Raw genomic sequence first — 24464 nt, forward strand, 5'->3', positions numbered from 1 at the left:
GCTTGGGGGACATGCTCAAACCATGTGCAGGCCATAGCAGATGGCCCTGTCATCATGGCAGGACTCCACCCATCTGGGCTGGGGATAGGTTGTCAGTCTGTAGGTCATCCTGGGTTCACCTGTCTAGGATGGGAGATTTGAGAATCTCACACCCGTGCAGTAGGCCAGCCTCAAGTCAGCGTGTGAGCCTCCTCTGAAGGCATGGCCACACTGGAAAGAGCCAGGCTGCTGGGGCATCTATCCACCACGCCATGTCTTTCAAGAAAAATTTCCTCAGCAAAGACTGTTCTCTCTTTAAGAGGTATCCTGATTCCAGCTGTTAAGACAATAATTTGCTTCACTCTATTACATCTGGTTCCTGCTTTGCATCCTATTGAGCCACAAAGTCGCCTAGGGTATGACATTTTATAAGGGCTTAAGCATTTCCGTGTGGAGGGAAAAGCTTTGTAGATCATTTATTTGCTTTTCAAATCTTATGGACAGATCTAACCTCTTCTTATTTTCAAAGGGTTCTGCTTCATTTCCAAAACACTACTGCAAAGGAGAAAGAGGTAAAGCTAGAGTTACTTGGGTTACTAAAGCGGTAAAGCTAGAGTTACCAGCACTTCAGGTCTCTCGTCCAAATGAGAAACAGGCGTGAGAGAAATCCTGGAGATTCTGCCTCATTTTAACAGCATCCACACAGGTTCCTCAAACTAGGCGAGGGCACACTGGCCAGCTTGACAATGCAGAGTCTTGGGACAGTTTCTCAAGAAGGGGTGTGGGGACAGCTAGAGTCAAAGCCTCTGTCACTCTTCCCATTGCATGGCGAAGGGCTGAGGTTGGTTGGCTGGCTCCTTTCAGTAGCACCTCCCTTGATGTGTGTGTGTGTGTGTGTGTATGTGTGTGTGTTTGCATGTGAATCAGGAGGGGAATGGTGTTGTATATTCCTGTGTCTACACACATATGTCAACATCCTCGGGGATTTCTGCTGAGAGATGTGCAGCTCTGACCCTGCTTTGCTCTGCTTTGTGTTAAACCAGACAATAGAGGACATGATTAGGACCTTTCCAAGCGCCCACCTAACAATGGTGCTAGGTGAATGTGGGATGATTGAAGCTCATTCCCCTGTCCTGATGAGCAAGGGTGGGCAGCTAGGGATGGCGAGCACCTGCATTCTGCAGGCCCAGTCCCGGCTGAAACCCCTTCCTCCCTCCTCCCGAATTCCCCCAGGGCCCTCTGGGTTGGTTAAATTTAGTGTTCCGACATATTCAAATCCATGCCATTTCTTCCAGGACCGTGCCTCTAAATGTCACCCTCATGGCACAATTGTAACACATCGCGCTGATGAGAGCTGTTCAGAGCGTGTGGTTGTGAGCTGGGGAGTGGGGAGGTGTCCTGGAGGTGAAATGAGAAAGAAGGAGAAGGAGGTTTGGGGGGGGGAAGATGAGGAGGCTTCCTTCGCCTGTGGCCCCCCAAACCAGCCAAACCAGGAGAATGGCCGGCGAGGTAGGAACTCGGAGAAAATAAAAAAGAAGTCAGAGGTGGAGGTGGTGGAGGTGGGGGGCTCCTTGTTGAAAACCCCGTCTTCTGTACCCGTTCAATTCTAGGAGTGGGCCTTCCACTCGGGGTCTGGGTGGGACTGGGGATAGAGACAGGGGCGTTCCCTGGCTCAACGGGAAGCGGGGATGGGCAGGTGGCCTGTGTGGGCAGCACTGCCCTCTCTGTCCTTTATCAGCTGTGCCGTGTGGGAATACCCCCTTTTCTGAGCTCTGGTTTATTTTATTAAATGGGGATAATTATCTTTGCTCTTCCTGCTTTGCCGTTTTGCTGTGAGGATCCATTGAAATGACGTATGGGAAACTCTTTTAAAAAGACCTCATCGGGCTCCGTCAGTGAAAAGGGTTCGCACTACTGTCGGCATTGAGGTGAGTGGCAGTTCAGAGAGACACACACATGGAGGGCTTCAGCTCTGGGGCCGACTTCTAGAATGAAATCCCCCAACCACAGACCAGCTGTGTGATTCCAGGAACCGTCCTGCAGCCTCCCGGTGCCTCAGTTTCCTCATCTACCAAATGGGAGCACAGTACCAGCCTTGAAGGGTTCTTGTAGGATTTCAGTAAGTGCTTGGACAGTGCCCAGCAAACAGAAGCTCTGAGTCCATGTGGGCTATTCGTGTATCTATTTCCTGGGGTACCCAGCTTTGGGATCTCAGAGTTGTTTTTTTTTAAAGATTTTTATATGATGATTCTGGAAACTATTGAAACACCCCAAGCTCCTAGCCCCACCGGGCCTAGAGTTCATGTTCGAGCTGTGATCTTTCTTGCTCTCTTTCCTTCACATCCCACCTCTCATCCTACTGGGCCATGAGCGTGGACTCGGGGGCACCCACAGAATGCCCTTAAAATACCTCGATGGAAACAGTGTGTCCAGGAGCTACTCCTGGGACCCCGTAGGCCCAACCTGTGACTCATAGGCCCCACTCAGAACTCTTCATGTTTGGGGGGTTTGATGAGGAAGAAACCCCATGAAGAACACCACACCAGCCATCGTCCTTCATGGAGAGACCCTGGGGGAATCTGTCTCCTGGGCCTCAGTTTCTCTATCTGCAGCATGACGTCAGCTCCAAGGGTGACTTGTGGCAAGTCTTAGCATCTTTGACTTCGTCGTTACCAGCAGTTACAGGCCTTGACCCCTCTTCCCATGAGGGTCTCACTGGCTATTTTATTTCTTTTTTTTTTTTTCTCTCTGCTTCTTCCTCTTGGATATGCCAAGTGTTTATGTCATTTCTGAGAATCCAATAAACTGCCTGATTGGGAGGAGACAGGGAGTAACACACAGGCAAAAATCTGCTCTTTTCACATGAATGCTTTAGGCAGTCAGCCATGATGGGAAATGAAATGTGTGGAAAAATACAGGGTGGATGGAGATGGTTTTAGTGAGATGATGAGCCTTTTACTGCCTGTGCCTGCACGTGACGTGTTGTCTGTCTGTCAGCCCGGTGGCTGCGGCACGGCCCAGAGCGGCTTCCGCAGTAGAGGTCTTACTTTCCAACCTCGCTGTGGAGCAAACCATGATTATTAACCAACGTTCCACCAAGGATCGGGCCAGGAGAGCAGGGCCAGCTTCTCTGCAGGAAGGATTCGGCTTTGGCATAGGGAATTACTCCTTTCAATTAGAAGATTTCCCCAGGGCAATGACAACATTGCTTCTGCCAACTGCCAGCAGGGAAGGGGTGTTTAAAATACCATTTGGAAGCTGTACCCAGATTGACCTCAGGTGACCTCAGGTGACGGAGGCTTCTCTATTTAGTGGTTTAGAATTAATTCTACAGGTGTGAGAATCCCGAGGCTGGTTCAGGGTGCAGCTTAGATCCTGATGAACAGTGTGATGTTTGACAGGGTGATGGAGACAAGTGGGCGAGTCTCCTTGTTCCTTGCTTAAGCGGTGCTGATCAGGTGCTAAAGTTCATGAATCTCACAAATAGGACACTATCTATATATTTTCACTCTGAGCATAGTTTTTTTTTTAATTAAGAGCCTAATTAAGTGCAATTCGAGGTTTAAAGAAAACTTAAGCAGAAAATAGAGTGCCCATATATTCTCTCTCTCTTTCCACATACTTTCCACTATCAATATCTTGAATGATGTTTTTTTTTTTTATAATAGATGAGCCAATATTGATGCATTATTACTAACTGAAGTCTAGAGTTCACATTAGGGTTCATTCTTTGTGTGGTACAGTTATATAGATTCGGGGAACTGCGTGATCTCATGAATCCACCATTAAATATTATATAGTTTCACTGCCCCCAAATTCCTCTGTGCTCTAGGAACCAATTTTCCCCAAATCCTGGCAACCACTGATCTTTTTACTGTCTCTTTAGTTAGTCTGTCTTTTTCAGAATGTCATATAATTGGATTCATATTATGTATGTGGCCCTCTTTCACTGAGTAATGTGCATGTAAGGTTTTTTTTTCATATCTTTTCCTTGCTTCATAGTTCATTCCTCTTTGTTTCAGAAAAACATGGTATTGTACATATGTACATGGTATTGTATGTATGAATAGGTCGATCCACTCACCTACTGAAGGACATCTTGGTTGCTTCTGAGTTTGGGCAATTATGAATAAAGCTGTCATAAACATTCCTGTGCAGGTTTTTGTGTGGATCTAAATTTTCAACTCAACTGGGTAAATATCAAGAGGTGTGATTGCTGGGTTTAAGGTAAGATTATGCTTAACACTGTAAGACACTGACAAACTGTCTATAAAAGAAAAATGACTGTCCCATTTTTGCATTTCCATCTGCAATGAACGAGAGCTCCAATTGCTCCTTGCTAGCCTTTGGTGGTGTCCATGTTTTGGATTTTGGCTATCTGATACACGTGCGATGGCATCTTGTTTTAATTTGCGTTCCCTCATGACACATACAGTTAAGAAAATGAGTAGAGCCCATCTACTTTCACTCTAGGAATCGTTTTAGCAAGTTCCTGTATCTGGTTTTTATTTTTGTCTCCCAGCCAAGAGGAAATGAAATGAGTGTGTGACAGGGACAAAGGAAGTAGGCACAGCTGGAAGGACTAGAGGGCTCCAAGCTGTAACTAGAGAGGACTCGTGGCTGGTCTTCTCTCTTGCATCCCTGATCCATGCACCCTTAGGAGATCACCTCCCCTCTGGAGCTCAGTGTCCTCACTTGCAGAATGTGACACTTGAACTGAGTCAAGGCCAGTGCTCTCTAGCTGGAATGACAGCCTGGAATGGGCAGAGCTGGCAGGGCTGGGGACTGAGTGTACCATGACCAAGAACTGCTATTGTCTGTGGTGGACACTGAGGGTAGAGGTACCTGGGCTGCATGTCTGCTCTTCTTATAGGCAGTTTCTAACTTCCCCTCCTGTTTTCAGTTCCATGCAGCCTTAAGTGGAGACTGACAGACTGAAAGAGAGGGAGGGCCAATTTTCAAACACGTGCTGAGTCTCTAGGGTGGGGTGGTCAGTGCAGTGGAGTCCCTATGGCTCCTGCTCATTGGTTGCTGGGACCTGTGTGGCATTCCTGAACTTCTCTGGTTGTCCTGTGAGCTCTGTCTGGGGGAGAAATCCAATTCCTTTGTCCCCATGACCCCAGAGCACTGTGCCATGGAAAATGCTTGACATGTATTTTCTGAGCATCTCGCAGATGCTGGGCATCAGGCTCAGTACTGGGAACACTACGGTGGCAGAGAGGAAAAGTCTCTTTCCCAGTGGGGCTCTGTCCTAGTGATGTGTATGAAGACCAAAAGCAATTTGCAATTTGTAAACTCGGTTTCAGAAAACAGAGGAATATCATCCTATTCAGAATAATGTCCAACCTAAACAACTAAATTAAAATGAATTTGGGGTCTGCAAGGGTGAACTTCAGCTATCTGGAAACTTCTCATAAGCCAAAGGCACGGATCCAGGGGAAAAACAGGATTTGTTTTGATTTTCTCCAAGTTCCCTAACAAGCCTGGGGCAGGGAGCAAGGGACAGCTCCTCCCATTGTGGCCTCAGCCATTGTTTCAGCTCAGTATCCAACAGGGCTAAGAACTCTTTGAAGTCCAAGGGTTCTGCCCTCCCTATGTACCAAAGGTCTTCCTCCCTCCCTCTCTGAACCCAGTTTCTGAGCAACAGGTGCAGATTTGTTGTAGCCACAGAAAGGCCTGCGGGAGTTCTTGGCCACCGCCTGTCTCCCCGCCATTGCACAGTCTGGACAAGGTCCCAGGGAGGTTACCAGACTCATTCGAAAGCTGTGTCAATTTCTGAGGTTAAGTTGGTATAAGGAGAGAAAAAAAATGATTAAGTGGGTCTAAGGAGGGGGAAGCCTGGGAAGTGCGGAGACTCTCACCCGGGCCTCCTTCCTGGCTGAGTGGTCTGATAATGGCTTTCTTCATGGTAGAATGGCACAATTTCCTTTTTCTCATCCTGAAAACTTCCCGTGAATATCAACCCCGGCCCCATCAGGGGGATAGCACAAAGGCTTCTGCTAACAGACCGAGGCTACCCTGTAAAGTAGGCAAGTCCAGGTAGCTCGTGGTTCCCTGAAGGGTCTCTGGGTGTTGACATGGCTGTTCCTGAGGGTGGGACAGAGGAGGACAGAAGTGGTCAATTCCACTAGGACCCCAGCACTCCTCAGGCTGGGGTATGCCTTGGAGCTCCTCGGTACCTCCTGCTGAGGCTGATTTGGCAGGTCTTAGGTGGAGCATCCAGCAGATGCAGCTGATCCACAGACCACAAAGAGAGAAGGGAGATTGGAGTTACTGCTGGGGTGATACCGAGGAGAGGGGATGGTGGCAGAACTCAGGTCTCAATAGTTTCATATCCGTTTGTAAAGATCCATGAATTCATCCTCAGTCCCTCAAAGCGTAGCCTGGCCTTCTTTGGGCTGCCTGAGAAGCTTTGGGTCTCATATAGTCATAGCTGCGTGGATCTTGTTTGCAAAGTTGCATGTAAATATGAAAACAATCCAAAGCACTATGTCCCTGCCCCTTATCACACAGCCTATGAGGACAGCCTCCTCTAGGAGAGAGAGGGGTTGTTTGGGTTGGAAATCAAGAGGCTGAAATTCTAGTCCCTGTTCTGCCTGTTGGATCTTACACAAATCACTTCCTGTCCTGGGGTTCAGATTTCCCATCCTGGAGGATTGAACTGAATGCTTCCCAGGACCCAGCCCAGCTCCCAGAGGGTCTGATTTCTTTGCCCATGCAAGAAGGGCATGCTGGATACTGCTTAGCAAGTCAGGCATTGATTTTCTTTGGCATGTTGGCTGACAGTGTGATAGACCAGATGTGGTGGCAATGGGCAAAGAGTCCTATAAACACAACAGGGTGAGGCGTGGAAGAGACTGGAAGAAACTGCAGCTCAGCGCAGCAGGGCGGGGTCACTGCATGTAGGGGCAAGTGACTCTGCAGCCTAAATAATTCCCCACATTTACACAGCACTTCAGAGCATCTAAAGCACTGTCCCAGCTTCTACAGTGTCCTCGAATCCTGTCAACAACTGCACGAGACATGGCATGGTTTTACAGATGATGGTGAGGTCCAGAGAGATTCAAGGACAGAGTCTTGGCTTGGGGTCCATTGCCCTTATACCAAGGTTTCCACCAACAGAGGTCACAGTAATGATGGGGTCACCCTGTCTGGAAAATGTCACCAACAATGGTCAAAGTAATAAAAGATGGTACTTGGAAAGATGAAGTTCAGTTACCTGGTAACTTTGCTCACCCAGAACATTTCTTTGATTTCAGACAAAGAGGTATAGATGAGGCATTCTTGTGGCTTCTGTTTGCAATCAGTTGCCGACTGTCATTAAGATAGGAGCTACAAACACACACACACAGCTCTACCAATAAATCACACATTCAAGTACACACAATAGGAGACAATTTAACGAAGAGTAAAATGCGAATGGGCCCTGTCTGCCTTACCTGGAGGAAGAATCTACCAGGAAGGCAGAGGTGCATCTTGCAGCTAGGTGTGGGCTTGCAAGGAGGGGCCTGGAGGAGCAATTCCCATGGAAATGCGAATGGAAGAGACACTGGCTAAGGAGGATTTGTTGCTTGCTATGTGACAGGCAGTACTCCCAGAGCTTTGCATGCACTAATTTATTTAAGTGCCCCAAGATAAGCACTACCATTACCCCATTTCTAAAGATAAGAAAACTGAGGAACAGATAGGTAAGCTGAGTTTTATGCTGTTGTTCAGTGGAAAACATCTGCTCTTTGCCATATAAAGGGATGAATTCCTTTTGGGGCTTGGTCCACATTTGAGTCCTGGACTTGAGCAATGTTTCTCTCTCTCTCCCTCCCTCCCTCTCCCCTTCTTTCCTTCCTCCTTCCCTCTCCTTTATTTCTACATTTCTTGAGTGCCTACTACTTCCAATAGCCATGGGCAGCTTTAGAGACTCAAAAATGGAGAAGCACAATCCCCATCTTTAAGAGATTTGAAGTCTGGGGAGTGTTGGGGTGGGAAGGAAGGTACAGATGTGGACGGGTGTAGAAACTGAGTCTGAGAAGGAATGGAGGTTATAGCAGAATGGGGGTGATCTACCTGGAATAAGTAGGTGAAGACAGAGAATGACTGTAAAAGATGATGGTGGGAAAACTCCAGAAGTATTTCGACACAGAAAATGGTGTCACCATGGAGTTTGTGTGCATGGTCTTCCTAGGACTTGCTCTCTCAGAGTCTTTTCATCCCTCTTTTTACTGCTTAGACTCCTCCAGCCCTCTGGTTCCTGCTCTCTCCTTGTCTTGGCCGCGGTTCTCAGGGCTTCTGAATCCAGGTCACTGCCTCATCCCTGTCTGCCGTTCTGGGGACTGGCTGTGGGAAATTTCTCCCTGATTTCTGCCCGTTCCCAGGCCAGCAGGGGACCACTGTCCTTCCTTTCAGAACACAGAGCACGGAATGTGACTTGCCCGGGATCCGGGCCTGCGGGGGAGCGTTCTCTGCCCTGACCACCTGCCCTGTGTCAGGGGCATGTTCCTAGGGGACATTCCTAGTGTGCAGTTCTGGTCATTTTCATAACGATGCCCAGTGTGAACTGAAAGTGCTGCTATCCTCCCCTTTTTCTGGTCTGGAAGGGGAAAAGGAGCTCTGCAGGGCCTGCTGTGAGCTACTCTGGCCCCGGGGTTCTGGGAATCAGGAAGGCGCCTGGTGGGGTGGGGAACAGCTGGGAGATTTACACCAGCAGGTGGCTGCGGCGCCCACGGCCACATCAGCCAGATGCTCATTTCTCCTGCAGGGGGCGTGGGGGCTGGGCGGTGCAGAGATGGGCTGGACAGGAGGCAAGGAGTGGGGGTGTCTCTGTCCTCTGTATAATAGCTGCTTCTGACAAGGAGCTTCTGTTCTTTTCCACTGGAAAGCTTTTAAGAAGGCTGAAAAGGACAGGCAATTACAGGAAGGTTAGGTGCGCCTGATTGGATGTTGTTACAAATCACTCATTGTCATACAAGGCATTTGGAAAGGAGGCCATCGGGGACTGATTGCTGTTTAGGGTAAGTGATTTCTGTTTAGAGGAGCAAGCAGATGAAGCTGGGCTGGCACTCACTGCCCTTTCTCCCCGTTTGCTGTTGTGTTGATGGTTTTTCTTGGCAAGGAGGGGTCATTACAGATGCTTACCGGCTGTGTGAAGAGGAAGGGGCTAGAGACCAGCCTTCCATTCCCACATCCACCTCACACCCCCACCCTCAGGAGACTGATGGGGAGCTGAGTGTGCAGGAGGGAAGAGCCCCACCCAGCCTCACTCAGCAGGGGTCCTGTGTCCTGACCCCAGTCCAGCACCCATGCTCCTATTAACCCTCTCTGGGCACAGCCATCAGGCTGAGACTCCCTTGCAGCTGAAGGTGCCACACTGCAATCTGTTGCACTGGGTCCTCTCACATCCCGTCACTTGGGGTTTCCTCTGACCACATGATGTCCCCAGGAGGCAGGAGGTGGAGAAAGTAGCTGGCCTGACCTGATGTCCCAATCCTACCTCGCTCTCATCCTCTCTCTCTCTCACACCTCTCCTCCTTCACTGTTGTGTCTGAAATACCACCATAAGGGAGACACTTCCTTGGATCTTGAAGTCTGTCGCGTCTTTCATAGAGTTGGCCTTGACATGCAAGTGTTCTGGGAAGGAGCACACTGTAGGAACAGAGACATCCACAGCACGAGGAAGCAGGAAGTAGGAAAAAGGACATCGGAAATAAAGCAAGTCCACAGGTGGATCCAGCAAAAATTTCCCCACAGTTTTAGCAGAGGGAAGTGAGACAGAGAATAGTCAAAGAACCCTGGATGCTGGAATTTTCCCTGCCTTTGGCTGGCCACTTACATTGCTGCACTGTTATCATGGGTTGAGTTATGTCCCCCTTAAAAGATATGTTGTAGTCCTAACCCCCAGTAATTTGCAAAATCACCTGAAGTCCAACTTCTCATGTGAAACCCTTAGGAACTCAGAGTGGGCTTCCCAACACGCACTGTTCTGGGACCATGCTCTGAAAAGTCAGATGAGGAAGCCAATCTTGTCGACCGGTGATGAGAGGATGTCTAAGACAAAATCCATTGTGTTCCCTGTGGTGGATCTTAGGGAGAGCGCTGGACTGGGCAGGAGAACTGCCTGGGTTCTAGTATGGTTCTCCTCCAAGCCACCTTGGGCAAGCCACTCCCATTCAATGGGGCCTCACTTTTCCTGTCTGCCAAATATCTCTTCCCATGCCAACATTCTGCTATCTTTGCTTTGTCTATCCCCATCTTTGAGGCCCTGAGAATGCCAGCTGCTTTCACTTGGTTATTTGTAAGTCAGGCGCACTTGAGTCTAACATGCTTAGTACAGTCAAACTCACCACCAGCTCATAAGCTGGGTGAGTGGGGCAAGTTCAAAGTCTTCTGTGAACATGTGCGTGTCCTGTCCCTGACATGGGGAGTTACTGTGGAGTTCACTGGACCACACATAGGATGACGGTTTGAAATAGCGACATTGTGAAAAGACTATACAAAGATTAGAACCCTGGTTCTGCCACTGGCCAGCTGTTGGGAAATGGCAACTGACAAGCCTCAGTCTCCTCATCTGTGAAATGACTGTGACTATGGGATTGTTGTGCAAATCAACTTGATTTATCAAAAAAAAAAGTCATCAAATATTGAAATACATGCTGGCCATTGTGTCGGATGTTGGCAATCCAAAATGAACAAGACAGCCTGAATTCCTACCTTTAAGGAGTTTATAATTCTGTAGGAGAGACAGATAGTGAACAGGTAAATAAACAAAACACACACAAAAAAATGCACTTATGTGCTATAAAAACTGAATGCTAAGATGGAGAATAATGGCAGGGAGGTTCCTCATTTAGGTAGAGTTGTCAGAGAGGGAGGGAGGGAGGAGAAGAAATCAGCTGTGCTGGAGTGAATATATATATTCAATAATGCAATGATGCAGGAACATGGGGATTCCTAGGAAATCTCCAGAGGCCATGTCTGTGGCACCTTCAAGTCTTTCCTGTAATTCTTCTCGTGTCCTTGCAGTCCCCTCTCCAGTTTCCACCATGACAATTGCACTGATGGCAATGAGTGAGTAGGGGGCACATGCACAGGAAGAGACTGTGGTGTGTCCATGAGTGTGCCTCCTCCGTGTGGTGTATGTGCGTGTGTGTGTGTGTGTGTGAACAACGACCACTCCAGGCCTGCCACCAGCTCATGTTGAGAACATCACCTGCATCACTTGTCCCCAAATAAAATTAAGTGCATTTCACAAATAAGTTTTCAACTCTAAACCAGGAACCAAGTGATCTGGTTTACTTTCCTTGCTCTGACAAGCCTCAGCTTCCTGTGAAATGAATGTAACTATGGGATTGTTGTGCAAATCAAGTTGAATTATCCCCCCCCCAAAAAAAATTCTCCAGAATTAAAAGATTTGCAAATTGTAATGTAAAGATGCTAATGGCTTGGCAGTGCCGCTCCAGGAGAACCGATAAACTTCTCAGATTGAGGGCAAACTATTAAGCATGATCAGATCCAGATGGACTTACTATTCAGTGCTCATGTCTGAGGAACACCAACATTTTGGAATATTCAGAGATAAAACCCCAGGAAACGAAAGTCTGGGAGGAATTACATTGGGGGATCTGATCTAACAGAAGGAAACAGCAGCCAGTCACTTTTAGCTTTCTCTGAGGACCCAAGCAGGCCAGGAGCTCAAATGTGTCAATTCTGGAAAATAAAACATAGAATATCTGAAACTTTGCTGTGAGAGAAAACATCAGGGATTCCTTGTGAACTGGAACTTTAAGTCCAGGCCTCTCCACGCTTCAGTGAGGAAATTGAGTCCAAGAGAGGCGAAGTGAAGTGGTGTGAAATATCACACATCTGTGCAGCCACCGAAGGAAGCAGCCAACAGAATCCAGGCCTTGGAACTTGTGCCTCTTTGTCCTACACTGCATTATAAAGGGGGTTCAGGGGAGTCGGCAGTTTGCATGTCTCGACTTCACGATGTGGCCAACGAGAGCCTACGCTGGCAAGTCTGAGAATCAGAACGTCCAACTTCAAGTAAGCGTCACCTCTTGTGTTTCTGCTTGGTGACTGATGAGCTCTTAGATGTGGGTAGGTATTGGTTCCTGAGCAGTGGGGAAGCAGTGGCACTGGTGTGGGGAGAGAGAGAGAACTGCTCTCCAAGCCGGGAGGGTCCCCCATCTTTGTTTGACAACCACAAATAACTAAATTAGCACAACCATCTTAATGGGGATTAAATTGGCGGGTTAGGTTAAATAAGTCTGTGGAAGTAATTTGCCACGGGACATTTGACTCAAGAAGCAGGGGCCCTCATTTCCCTTTAAGGTCACTGCTAACCATGGCTTTTGAGAGGAGATTGGGTGGGAATGCAAAGTGGGTGGCTTGGGACGGGGGATTTGTGTTTAGGAAGTGTGCCCTTGGAAGGCCTCGTGGAGAAGTGGAGGCAGATGGCAGTGCTCCTCACATCGGACCAGCCCTGCCGGGTCAGGGCCTGCTTGGTCTCCGATGCCATCGGATGGAACTATGTTACCAACTGGCCTTGGCGATGCACTCACTCTCTCAGATGCAAATCTTTAACAACATGATATGGAGCTGTCGTGAGAGGGGCCCTGGGATGCAGATGGTTTTTTAGGAAAATGTTCTTAGTCAGCTCATCTGTGGAGGGCAAGGTCAGGAGTGGATGGGGGCAAAGGAGAAACCTCAGAGAGATGCAGCCTAAAGGTAGCCTAAAGGTAGTGGGACACACTGCAGCTGAAATCCAGATAGGTATTTGTGTGGGGGGGAGGGAGACTGAGTCTTAAAGGAAATGTCCAGGAGCCATTGAGATGCAGAAAGCACAGTAAATCTTGAGTGACATGCTCTTGGTCCATGCCTTTGTAAAAGGAGAGGAATACACTCGCGTGGGGAAAACTGGTCAGCTCCCCCTTGGCTCCACCCCCCAGCCCGGTTCCTAATCATAGCCCTTCTATAAATTTTGGACCCCCCGCCCAAGGTGGGGCTCCTCACTCTCAGACAGCCCACATTCTCCTTTGCATGCGGATCTACTTTCTAAGTCAACCTTTGTCTGTGCCTTTGTCTGGCTGGGGCTGAAATCCTTTTCCATCACGTATGCCAAGAACCCCACTGGTCCCGACACAAGCTTCCCCTCTGCTCTGGGAACTCCTCAGACCCTTCTCCAGAGACATCTCTTTTCCTGTGACAAAATGACCTCCCAGGTTGTCCTGAATTTGGCTGAGATGGCCGTGCCTCTGTCAGTCGTGTTTGTGGGACTCACTGGGAAAGGTTGCTCTGCAGCTGGACAGACCCTGAGGGGCTGAGCTGAGGCTTCCTGCCAATGCAGCCTGTGAGTCCCTCCTCAAGGGGCGCCAGGTGGCACATTGGAGGCTGCGACAGCGCTGTTGAGGAAACTGGGCGTGTTGTTGACAGAATAGGAAGAAACAAATGAGTGGCAGTGTCTCTTCTGTTCTACTCCCATTCAGTGCAGAACCTCTGTGACCAAATGTGGGGAGTTTTTCCCACTTTGGCTAATTCTCCAAAACCAGCCTGGTATCCTACAATTTGATTCAATGCTGACACCACGGGATAAATCCCTGACCAGCGAAAGGCAGAGATGGATCAATCCTACCAGACTGCCCCCACCCGACTCCCATTTCAGAGGCCTACCTAGGGTCCCAGGTTACCCAGGCTTCTGTCTGACCTGGCTGCAGGATGGTTTTGCGACCTCCTTCTTAGCTTCAATAATTTGCTAGAGCAGCAAATAAAATCCAGGAAAACGGTTTGGTTACTATTGCGGATTTATTGCAAAGGGTGTTTTAACAGATGAGGTGAATAGCCAGATCAAGAGAGGCACAGGGCGAGGGTCATGAGGGCCCTGAGCACAACAGAGCTTAACTGTCCCCATGAGGCTGGAATGCACCACCCCTAAGCATGTGGATGTGTCCTTGTTCACCAGCCTGGAAGCTCCCTGAACTTTATCTTGGGATTTTATGGAGGCTGCACTGGTACAGGATGACTGATTAAATCACTGGCCATTGGTGATCAATGTCAATCTTCAGGCCCTCTCTTCAAGAGTTGGGAGTGAGGGTTGGAAGTTCCAAACTTCTTCTTTTTTTTAAAAAAAATTATTTTTTAATTGGACACAATATCTTTATTTTATTTGTTTATTTTTTTTTATGTGGTGCTGAGGATCGAACCCAGGGCTTTGCATGTGCTAGGTAAACGCTCTACTCCTGAGCCACAATTCCAGCCCATGGAAGTTCCAAACTTCTAATCCCATAGTTGGTTCCCCTGGTAATCAGTAACCCTATTCTGAGGCTACTGGGGAGCCCCCGTCATCAGTCATCTCATTAGCACACAAGGACACTTATCATTTCAGAGATTCCAAGGGTTTTAGGAGCTGTGTGCCAGGAAACAGGAAACTGGTTGGAGACCAAAATGTATGTATTAATATATCACAGCACCCACATTGCCTTTGGGCATGGACTCTCCAGGTGTCCAGCGAGATGTGTCTGTTATGCTGACCTGTGCTGGATCACGGGAATGCAGGCATCTGTTGAGACACCCTGCCCATGACCTTTTCAAGCTCAGGGGCTCCTCTGCTATTTCTGTGTCATTCTTTGGGGATTGGGAATCATCCAGCTGTTTCCCTGTCAAGCAGGAGCATGGAAATTACTGTGAGGATGAATGTGGCTTAGACACACCATGCTGTCATTTCCTTTCTGGGTTGACCCTCATCTGCAAGCCTATCTGTAATGCACTGAATCGTGTCCTCTCAAAGTCATGCGTGGAAGCTCATGGAAGCCCCATCCTGTGTGACAACATTTGGAGATAGGGCCTTTAGGGAAGTGATTATGGTTACATGAGGTCATGGGTATGGGGCTCTGATCCTGTAGGGCTGGTGTCTTCATGAGAAATGGAAGAGGTATCTGAGAGTTCTTTTTTTATACCAGCATCGAGAAATGACCTTCGAGGACACAGGAAGAAGGTGGCCAGGTGCAAAACCCAAGGAGAGATGCTCACCAGAAACTGACCCTGCCAGTCTCTTGATCTTGAGCTTTCAGAATCTTGCATTCTTATCCTGCCCCCATGGCCGGCCAATGTGCTGTAAAAATGAAGACAGAGTCAATCAATAGGCTTGGAAAGATTATTTCCATTGCTATGAGATTCACAGCTATATTCACAAAGGGCTCTTAAAATTCCCAAAAGACAACTAAGCCAAAGAACAGGCAAAAGGATATGAATAAGCAGATCGCAGGAGAGCAAATCTAAAGGAACAATGAGCCCGTTAAGAAATGCCCAAACTTAACCAGAAGTCAGGAAATGGCAAACTAAAGTAGCCTTGATATTCTGCCATATCACTTTGCATGCACAGTCTGGCAAACATAAAGACCAACCATGATGCCCAATGCCTGCTGTTGGAGGAGATGAGGGGCGGGGGACTTTGCCCTCACTGCTGTGAAATGCAAACAGATTCAGGTTTTCTTTTGGAAAACAATGTGACCATAGCTATTAAGATAGAAGAGTGCATATCCCCTTCTACCCAGTAGCCCCCCTTTTGGGACTCTGTCTTAGAGATAAAAGCATCAAAAAAATAAAGGTATGAATGTTATGGTTAGGATATGAGGTGTACCCCCAAAGCTCCCGTGTTAATGCAGACATGTTTGGAGGTGAAATTATTGCATTAGAGAGCTGTAACCGTAGTTTGAATAGACTAACTGGTGGTAACAGTAACTGTAGGCGGATGGGGTGTGGTTGCTGGAGGGGGGTCTGGGGACATTCCCTGGTAGAGTTCCTCTTCCCTGCGTCTCCTTCTCTCTCCATCTCTCCTTGCTACCCAGTAGCCTTGAACTCCTCCCCCATGCTGTTTTGCCTCCCCTCAGGCCCAGAACCATGGAACCTGCTGACCGTAGACTAAACCTCTGAACTGTCAGCCCCAAATAAATGTTTCCTCCTCTACCATGTTCTTGTTCAGTATTTTGGTCACAGAGATGAAAAGCTAATGAATGCCGGGGGTGGGGGCGGGGGAGTTGCTTCAAAGGGTGTGTCGATGGTAATATGATTTTTGTGGATATATTATTAAATATCGTCGTGGTGCATAAAAAAGTGCACGTGAAAGAACAATCAGCAAATCATTACTTCAGGGTTGAGAGATTCCAGCTAATTTCTCTTACAGGTTGAGCATCCCTAATCCCCAAATTTGAAATTCCAAATGCCTTCAAATTCAGAACTTTTTTGAGTGCCCACGTGAGTTTGGATCCTGCTCAGATGATGTGTCATTTTCAGATTAGGGATGCTCCACTGGTAAAGTCTATGCAAATATTCCCAATTCCCCCCAAAATTAAAAAAAAATTTAAAAAAAACTCTGAAATCTGAATCATGTCTAGTCTTGTGCTTGGGGTAAGGTATACTGAACTTGTTTGGGAAAATTCATAATGAGCAATCATGTTACAATTACAACGTAATTAGAGTGTGACATTTGCCCCTTTCTGCCACCCAGCACGCTGCAGCTCCTACATGTGTCACTTATTAAGAGTCCATATGAGTACTCTGGGGGAAGGGTGAGGGGGATGACTTAGCTGTGACTTTTGAGGAAACTGAGCCTTGAGGTACTCAGTCCCTCCTGGGTCCCCTGTCACATCTCCCCTCGGCTCCATCTCTCCCTGAGGGTGGGTCTGCAGGCTTTGATTGCTTCCCACCTTGTATCCTGTCCCTGGCTCTGGACTGAGCAGCCACACCAGCTGCCTGTGGGTCCCTGGGGGAGCCAGATGTGCCTTTCCTGGGCTGCAGACCTGGTGCTCTGGCTTCTGGTTCAGTTGCAACTTGGAAAGATTATTTCCATTGCTATGAGACTCACAGCTCTAACCTACAAAGGGCTCTTAAAATTACCAAAAGACAACTAAGCCAAAGAACAGGCAAAAGGACATGAATAAGCAGATCGCAGGAGAACAAATCTAAAGGAGCAATGAGCACGTTGTTAAGCAATGCCCCAACTTAACCAGAAGTCAGGAAATTGCAAACTAAAGTAGCTCATCTAGTAAAGAGCTCACCATGGCAATTCTTTATGAAAATGGACCTTAATCTTTTGTGTGATTTTTCAAGGACATGTCTCCAAGTCCAAATCTGACTAAAAAAGTTTCAGATACTTCTGTCCATGGCTTTGGTCTCAGTCACCTCTCCTCTGGCCCATGATGTGAGTTTCTGTAACTACTGTCTACCTGGTATTTTCAGCTCTGTCAAGAACATGAAGCTCTGCGTGTCCTCAGAACACACCTAGTGACTTTGGGACAGCTGAAACAGAATGGAGAGAGGGTTACAGTGGAGCCCCTGCCTGCTCCCACTCTCAAGTCCTTTGCTCACCAGAACTAATGAGTGGGTGACCACATCACCTTGCCTGTCCTGGCTTTGGTGATGGCTTCTGAAGGCTGAGTGTGGACCAGTACTGGACTGGCATCAGCTCACCTGATGTTCAGGTGCCCTCTGGGTAGAGATTGCTGCATAGAAACATCTCATGCTTTCTGAAGTCCCTCCCCTCCTCTGTCTCCCTGTGCCCTATGTTTTGGCCCTCAACACCCTTGGTCTTCTCTTCCCTGATTATTTCAAGTCCCTGCCCTTGAGAAGCTTATAATCTTATCGAGTCAGTTTTACTTATTTGAAAACCTGACGGTTACTAATTTTTAAATACTTTACGAAATATTTAAAGTGTGTAACGGGTTTGCAGATGAGTAGATCACATGACCACGAGTTGGGTTCTCTTCCCCTGGATCTCTCATTCTCTACCCCTGGCAACCTCTGCATCCAGTGGGGTGTTCATCCTTCACATGCATTTCATTTTCAGTACATGGGTCTCTCTAAATATTATGTTCTATAGACTTTAAAAATTTTCCTAAATTGTTTCATAATGTATATATTTTCTTTCTACTGCTTCCTTTTTTTGTTATTTTGTTTACAATTTTTTGCTTAAAGATATAATGAGACATATAGCATTATGAAATAATGATTTTTGATGCTAATGAGTTTTTCATTGCATGTGTATGACTCAATTTATTTGTCCATTGTCTTGTTGATGAATATTAATTTGCTTTTTATTTTTGCTGTATAAATCACTCTACCTTGCAGATATCTGTCACATTGCTAAGGATCTAGGGTAGATAGTTGCAACCTGTACTCTAGGGTTAGTACATCTTCTATTCTATTATGGTTTGCTGAATGGCTCTTCAATGTGACTGTGCTGATGTGTATTATATGCACGTTCCTATCCGTCCATGTCCTCACCAACACAGTTGTTGTTTTTGTTTAACTGATGGGTTTGAAATGATAACATGTCAGCTTGTGCATTTTTCTGATTCTTAGTGACCTTGATCATTTTGTTGTTCCATATTTTGTTCTTTGAATTACCTGTTCATATTCTTCGTCCATTTTTCTATGGGACCATGCTTCTTCTTTTAAAAATACTTTTATATGTTCTGAAAAGTTATCCTTGATGGCTTTTATGGTTTGAGAGTATCTTCTCTCAAGTTTTGGCTGATGATTTCTACGGGAGTCTTTGGACAAAGAGAAGTTTCCAGTTCTAACATGAGGGTGGGCTCCAGCTCCTCGTGGTGATTGGTAGCTGCACAGAGAGAGCGGAGGCAGTGGGCTCAGGACACACATGTGTAACTCCCCTCAGCCTTCAGCCAGGGATCTCTGATGTGGATTAAATAGCTGCGTGGACTGGAGGGAGGGAAGGCAGTCTGTGTTCCCTGCTCAGTGATTTCCTGGGCACTTAATGTACTACTTTGAATCCCTTGGTAATATTTGCAAAAAGCCTCAGTTGTAGGATAACTTAATTAATCATTACTTACAAGTTTCATATTCATTATTTGGCTTCAATTACTGTCTTTTTGCCCTTCGCTCTCCCTCCTCCACTGGAGAGCTCTCTTCCCTCTCTTATTCCCAGGCTCTAATTAGCCCAATGGCTACTGCTTGCAGTGACCTTATGTCTGTTGAGAACAACATCAACAAAAAAAATGAAGGCTGTCTTTGGTTTGCCTTTAGCATGGTATTTGCATCTTGCTGCTCCGGCTCCTGAATTCCATGTTTCTCTCCTTTTTCAAATGCCTGATCCTACTTGTGCTGCAAAGGAGAAATAATGATGTGGTTTTGAAAAAGGCTTGGCAGTCAAATCTCAACAAATACAAGAGGACTGGGGCAATGGGGAGAGGGAGGAGTTGGAGGAAAAACACAGAACCTTCCTGCGATGACTGGCAGCAAAGACGAGTGTGAGACTGGCCGGGTAAAGCTTTCAAAGGAGGGTGCGTGCGCTCAGCAAAGCAGGCTTCTTCTTCTTCTTCCTTCCTCTGACTCGGGGCTTAATAGCATCTTGGCTTCCCTCTAAGTGGGCTTCTCCTGAGGATTTTTAGTCTTCCCTGGGCCCCCCTGTAGTCTGTATCTGCCGCCTCCTGTTCCCATCCCGTGCAGGGGCTGTGTGCATTTCAGGGCTCATGCCCATCACCCAGTGGCAGAAACTGGGTGAGGGGTTTACATTTTGCTCTGGCTCAAAGGCCAATCTATACACAGATTGCTGAGCCCCTGTGGGTCTTTTCTCATGGCTGAGCTATGTGGGGGATGCTGTGTAGAATAGCCCAGTCTCTGGAGAGCCACAGAAACACTGCGGAAATGGTCCTGCCTGTCAGCTGGGGAGAGCCCAGGGAGACAGACGCTGTAAACAGGTGTTGGCAGCCCTGAGCAGAGGGGACTGGTCCTGAGGGAAGCTGGCTGCAGGAAGGAGAATGCAAGGAAGATGGGCCCCAGGAGGGGATGTTTGAGGCATGCCTTCAAGGGGACAAAGAGCAGTTATGCACGGGGATCATGGCATTCTAGGCAGTAGGAAAGGAAAGGGATTAATGCCTCCTGGGTTTGGGAGCAATGCTTCACCCTGTTCAACTGGAATATATTGAGGAAGCAGGAGGGCCTGGTGCCTGGGAAGGTGTGAAAAGATGGGGTCAGAAGGGAGCTGTTCCCAGGTGGGGAAGACCCTGGGGGTCATGCCAGGGCCGTGGCATTTCTTTCTTTCTGCTGGGAAAACTTTATCCTGGGAACATGCTGAAGGCTTGCGCACGAGGCCTAATGTAGTCAAATGTGTATTCTGGTGTCATAGCTCATGGAGTGGCCAGTAGATGTGATTCCCTGAAGAGGACAGAGGCAACACACAGAGGAGAGTGGAGCCTGAGCCAGCAGCGGGGAAGCACTGGGCCTTGCATGTAGAGATGGGGAGCGGGACTCAAGTTTGCTTGGGAAGTAGGTTCTGCAGGACAAGGGGATGAATGAGACGGGGCCACAACTGAGCTGATTGTGGGCCACATTGCAACTCCCATGGGGAGGAAGAACTGGCTGAGACCAGCCATAGGCACCGGTCAAGCAAAGCTGGCCCAGACAGAGGGGCTGGCCACAGTGGTCCCAGTCACTCGACCTAAGGCGGCAGAACACACTCAAGCCTGGTCCAGGCAGGCCTCTATCAATTTTCAAGAGGTGGGATGGGAGTGGGCGGGCAAGGCACAGGGTTCCAGAGAGGAAGTGAGGACATCAGGACCACAGTCTAATTCTAGTGAGAGCATGTGGCCATAGCTCACACTGTTCCCAGTCTCTGCTGTTCAGGAAGGGGAGTTGCCCACCTAGGGTCTCTCAGTGTACCCAGAAGCCAAGTTCACCTTGAGGTACCCCAGATTCCTAGATGAGGAACCCATGACGATTCTAGAGCTCATTCACAGGAAGAAGAGGATACCTCTCCTCTCAATCTCTTTACTACTCCATCTCATGATTTTGGATCTTGAGCAGAACTGATCCTTGGGGTCACTGGTTAATTTGGGGTCATCTGCACAGAGCTGAAGTTTCAGGGTCTAACAGCACACAGGAAAGGGCTGTGGGTGAAGGTAAGGGAAATGTCTGCCCCAGGACACTGTGACTGGAAGGTGGGATTGGAACTGTCATCTAGGTTTTTGAACTTCTGTCCCTAGGACTCTGCAAACCAGAACCAGAAAGAATTTTCTTCATTCCTCTTCGGTCTTGGACACCTGAGTCAGTGCGGTTGCTTTTCTGCATGGACTAATGCACGCAGACCTGGGGTTGAGGCATATATTCGGTGGCATCGTTCTTGTGCCTAGGTCCCAAAGACTGGGCAAATTCAATGTGGCACACACTAGGGGTTGTAGGCAAGTACTCTGGAGCCAGACTGCCTGGGTCCAAATGCTATCTCTTACCTACAGGTCATGTTTTAGGGTTAGGGTTAGGGTTAGGGGTCAGGGTTAGGGTTAGGGTTAGGGTTAATGATTGAGCCAGGAATTTAGCTTTGCTACATTCAGTTCTATTTCCTTGTCAGTGAGATGGGCTGGGTAAGCATATGTCCTAGGCATTGTGGGTTAAGCCAGTTATCCTACTGAGATTGCTAATGTGTTCTTGTTGCTTTCAAAGCTGTCTTGGTTTAGATGATAAATTCTATAGTTTTCCTAAATATGGAGTAAAAGTAATACTTCCCTGGTAAGTTGTAAAATTAAATACATGACAGCTTTTAGTGTCTAAGACAGGCATCTATTACTAACTCTATCTTGGAGATAGTATTCATTTTCCTAGGACTTTTGTCATGGTTAATCTGAATGTCAACTTGATTGGATTCAGAGATGCCTAAGATTAAGAGGCTTCTGGGTGTGTCAATGGGGGTGTCTAGGAATGATTGGCATGTGGGATAGCCAACCGAAACGGAGATCCTCTCTAAGTGTGGGCAGTACCATTTAATAGGTTGGAGGCTTGGGTGGAATAAAAGTTGGAAGAACCAGGAAGCATTAGCAGCAGATGCAGGCCCAATTCTTGACCGGGTTCTTGATTGTTACTGAGGCCACCTGAGGACATCAGGCCCCAGCTTATTCATTCTTCCAAAGTGGACTCTGCCAGAGTTCTCCAGGGAGTTTCCAGTCCTTTGGTCCCAGTCTGCGGTAGCATCTTTGATCCCTTTTGTTCTGAGGTTTCAGCATTTTGGACTGTGCACGTACTCGTTACTTTAGCTCTCCAGCCTACAGAAGGCCATTGTGGGACTATATATGCATATTCTGTTCCTCTACTATGACTAATACGGCTGTCATAGTAAATTACTACAAGTTGGGAGGCTTAAGACAATGGAAATTTATTATCTCTGCTTTCTGGAGGCTGCAAGGTTGAAATCAAGGTCCCAGCAGGGTTGGTTGTACCCCTTCCAAACTCTCTATGGGAGAATCCACTGCCTCTTGAAGCCATGGGTGCTGGCTAGTGACCCTGGCGTTCCTTGGCTTACAGTGGCTTACTTGGCTTCACTCCAACCCCTGTTTCTGTCTTCAGTTTGATGTCTTTTTTTTTTTTTTTGCATGTCTCTGTCCAAATTTTCCTTTTAAGGATACCAGTCATTGCTTTAGAACCCACCCAATGCAGGGTGACCTCGTTTTAATTGGATTACTTCTGCAAAGACCCTATTTCTAAATAAGGTATAGTCACAAGTTCCAAATAGATGCCAATTTGGGGGATGCATTCTTCAGCTCAGAACCATGTATCTCTCCTAGTTCACACAGCTTCATGTAGCCCTTTAAGCAGCTGATTGTCCATGGATAGATACAATGTTGCTAAAAGATAGTCTTTGTTGGCTTAGAGCAGAGGCAAAGGAATTGGGAAAAAGTAAGAAGGGGAAAAAGAGAATTTCTTATCATGTCTCCCTTAACTCAGTGGAGAATTCTAGTTTCCAGGAGCTGTCAATCTCATTGCTTGCACACCCTTTGGCTAGCTTTTTTTTTTTTTTTTAATAAGCAAAAGAACAGAAATCTTCAAATCATTCTTTAAAAAATTCAACCACACAAATCAACAACCACACACACACAACCCAACAGAACCCCCCCCCCCCCCAGCACATCAAGGAGACGCTGGTGCAGAAGCTGAAATAGTTTTTCCATAAGTAGTGAAATATATTAAATTCAATAGACATCAAAGGAACTTCGGGAGCAATTGCTGAATTTCCGAAGTAAACAGGGCTTTCAAAAGAAACAAAAAGAGCCCTGGGATCATGGGGGTGGGAGCACATTTTGAGGGGGCAAAGCATGGAATCCCCCAGCTCTTGATCAAAGGGTGAATTCTTTAAAGAGTGGGAATAAATGAAGTCTTGAAAACAGTTTTTGATCCAAAGTGCCCCAGGTGAAGGTAGGGACCACAAATGACAAATCTGTCTCCAAATAAGGGAGGCGGATTCTCTGTCCCCAGCTTCTCTGCAGGTTGTTCAAAATGAGGAAATAATTCCAGACAACAGGGATCCAGATAAGTAAAAAGACAGATTTGTGTGGGCTGCAAAGCAATAGAGGGCTTTGTATCTGGAATAGGTGAATGACAAATTCTGTCACCCTCAGTCTTGGAGACATTACCATTTTAAAATATTAAGGTGGGTGTCTGTACATACCTACCTGTATGCCTGGATCTCTGCAGAAAGGAAGGAAGGAAGGAAGGATGCTCTTTCAGGCAGGAAAGGCATGGCCCATATACTCTTCTATGAGATTTATTCCCTGCTTTGAGGGATGTCAAGCAGCTTTATGGGGGAGTTCTTGGAGATCATCCAAGTAGATGATCCGGGAGCCTGGTAGTTGCTGAAATTCCTTCTCATGGTTCAAATGTGTAAAACAGAGATCTAAAAGGGTTAAGTGACTTGTCCAGCATCACACAGATTTGTTAAATCATATTCCTTCACCAACTAGTCAAACTTTTACTTACTGAGTTATTCCTGACATCCATGGGGATTGGATCCTTAGTCCCTTGATGTTCCAATCCAAGAATGCTCAAGTCCCTTATAGAAAATGGCTTAGATTTTGCATATAACCTATACACATCCTCCTGGATGCTGTAAGTCAGCTCTAGATTACTTATAATACCTAACACAATGTACATGCTACATCAATAGTGGTTATACTGTATTGTTAGGAAATAATGGCTAAAATGTCTGTACATGTTGAGTACAGAGGCATTGCTTTGACTGTTTTCAATTCGTGTTTTGTTGTGTCTGCAGATGTGGCACTGTCAGGGTCAGAGGGCAGTCTGTGTAGTTACATGAGGAATAAGCGGCCCTTCTCCAGCAATTATGTACATCCAAGATGACCAGCATAGTGATTCCCAAGCCCCATTCAGGATCAAAATAATCCAGGTACTTTTGGGAACACAGATTCCCATTATAAGTAAAGCTCCTAGGAATACTCATGGGCAGATTTTGGGCAGACATATACTTTCATATCTCATGGGTAACTATGGAGGAGTGGAGTGGCTGGGTCATGGGGTAGGCATTGACATGGTCACCTTTTTGAAGAACTGCCAAACGTTCTCCCAAGTGGCTGTGTCATTCTATGCTCCTGTTAGCAGAGCGGGGGCATTCCAGGGGCTCCTTGTCCTCGCTGACACTTGGAACGGTTGGTCTTTTTCATTTCAGTCAATCCTTGGTAACATCTGGCTGTGGATTTAAT

At 47.1% G+C, this 24464-nt stretch overlaps 1 long non-coding RNA gene across 1 annotated transcript; it reads left to right on the forward strand.

Annotated features, from left to right (window-relative positions):
• Positions 1 to 916: 916 nt before the first annotated feature.
• LOC144370574 (uncharacterized) lies at positions 917 to 4126 on the forward strand. The gene is made up of 2 exons (XR_013430489.1): positions 917 to 1488; positions 1817 to 4126. It is a non-coding gene; the product is annotated as an uncharacterized LOC144370574 (long non-coding RNA).
• The last annotated feature ends 20338 nt before the right edge of the window (positions 4127 to 24464 follow it).

Source organism: Ictidomys tridecemlineatus, chromosome 14 (genome assembly GCF_052094955.1).
Source record: "Ictidomys tridecemlineatus isolate mIctTri1 chromosome 14, mIctTri1.hap1, whole genome shotgun sequence".
NCBI classification, from domain to species: Eukaryota; Metazoa; Chordata; class Mammalia; order Rodentia; family Sciuridae; genus Ictidomys; species Ictidomys tridecemlineatus.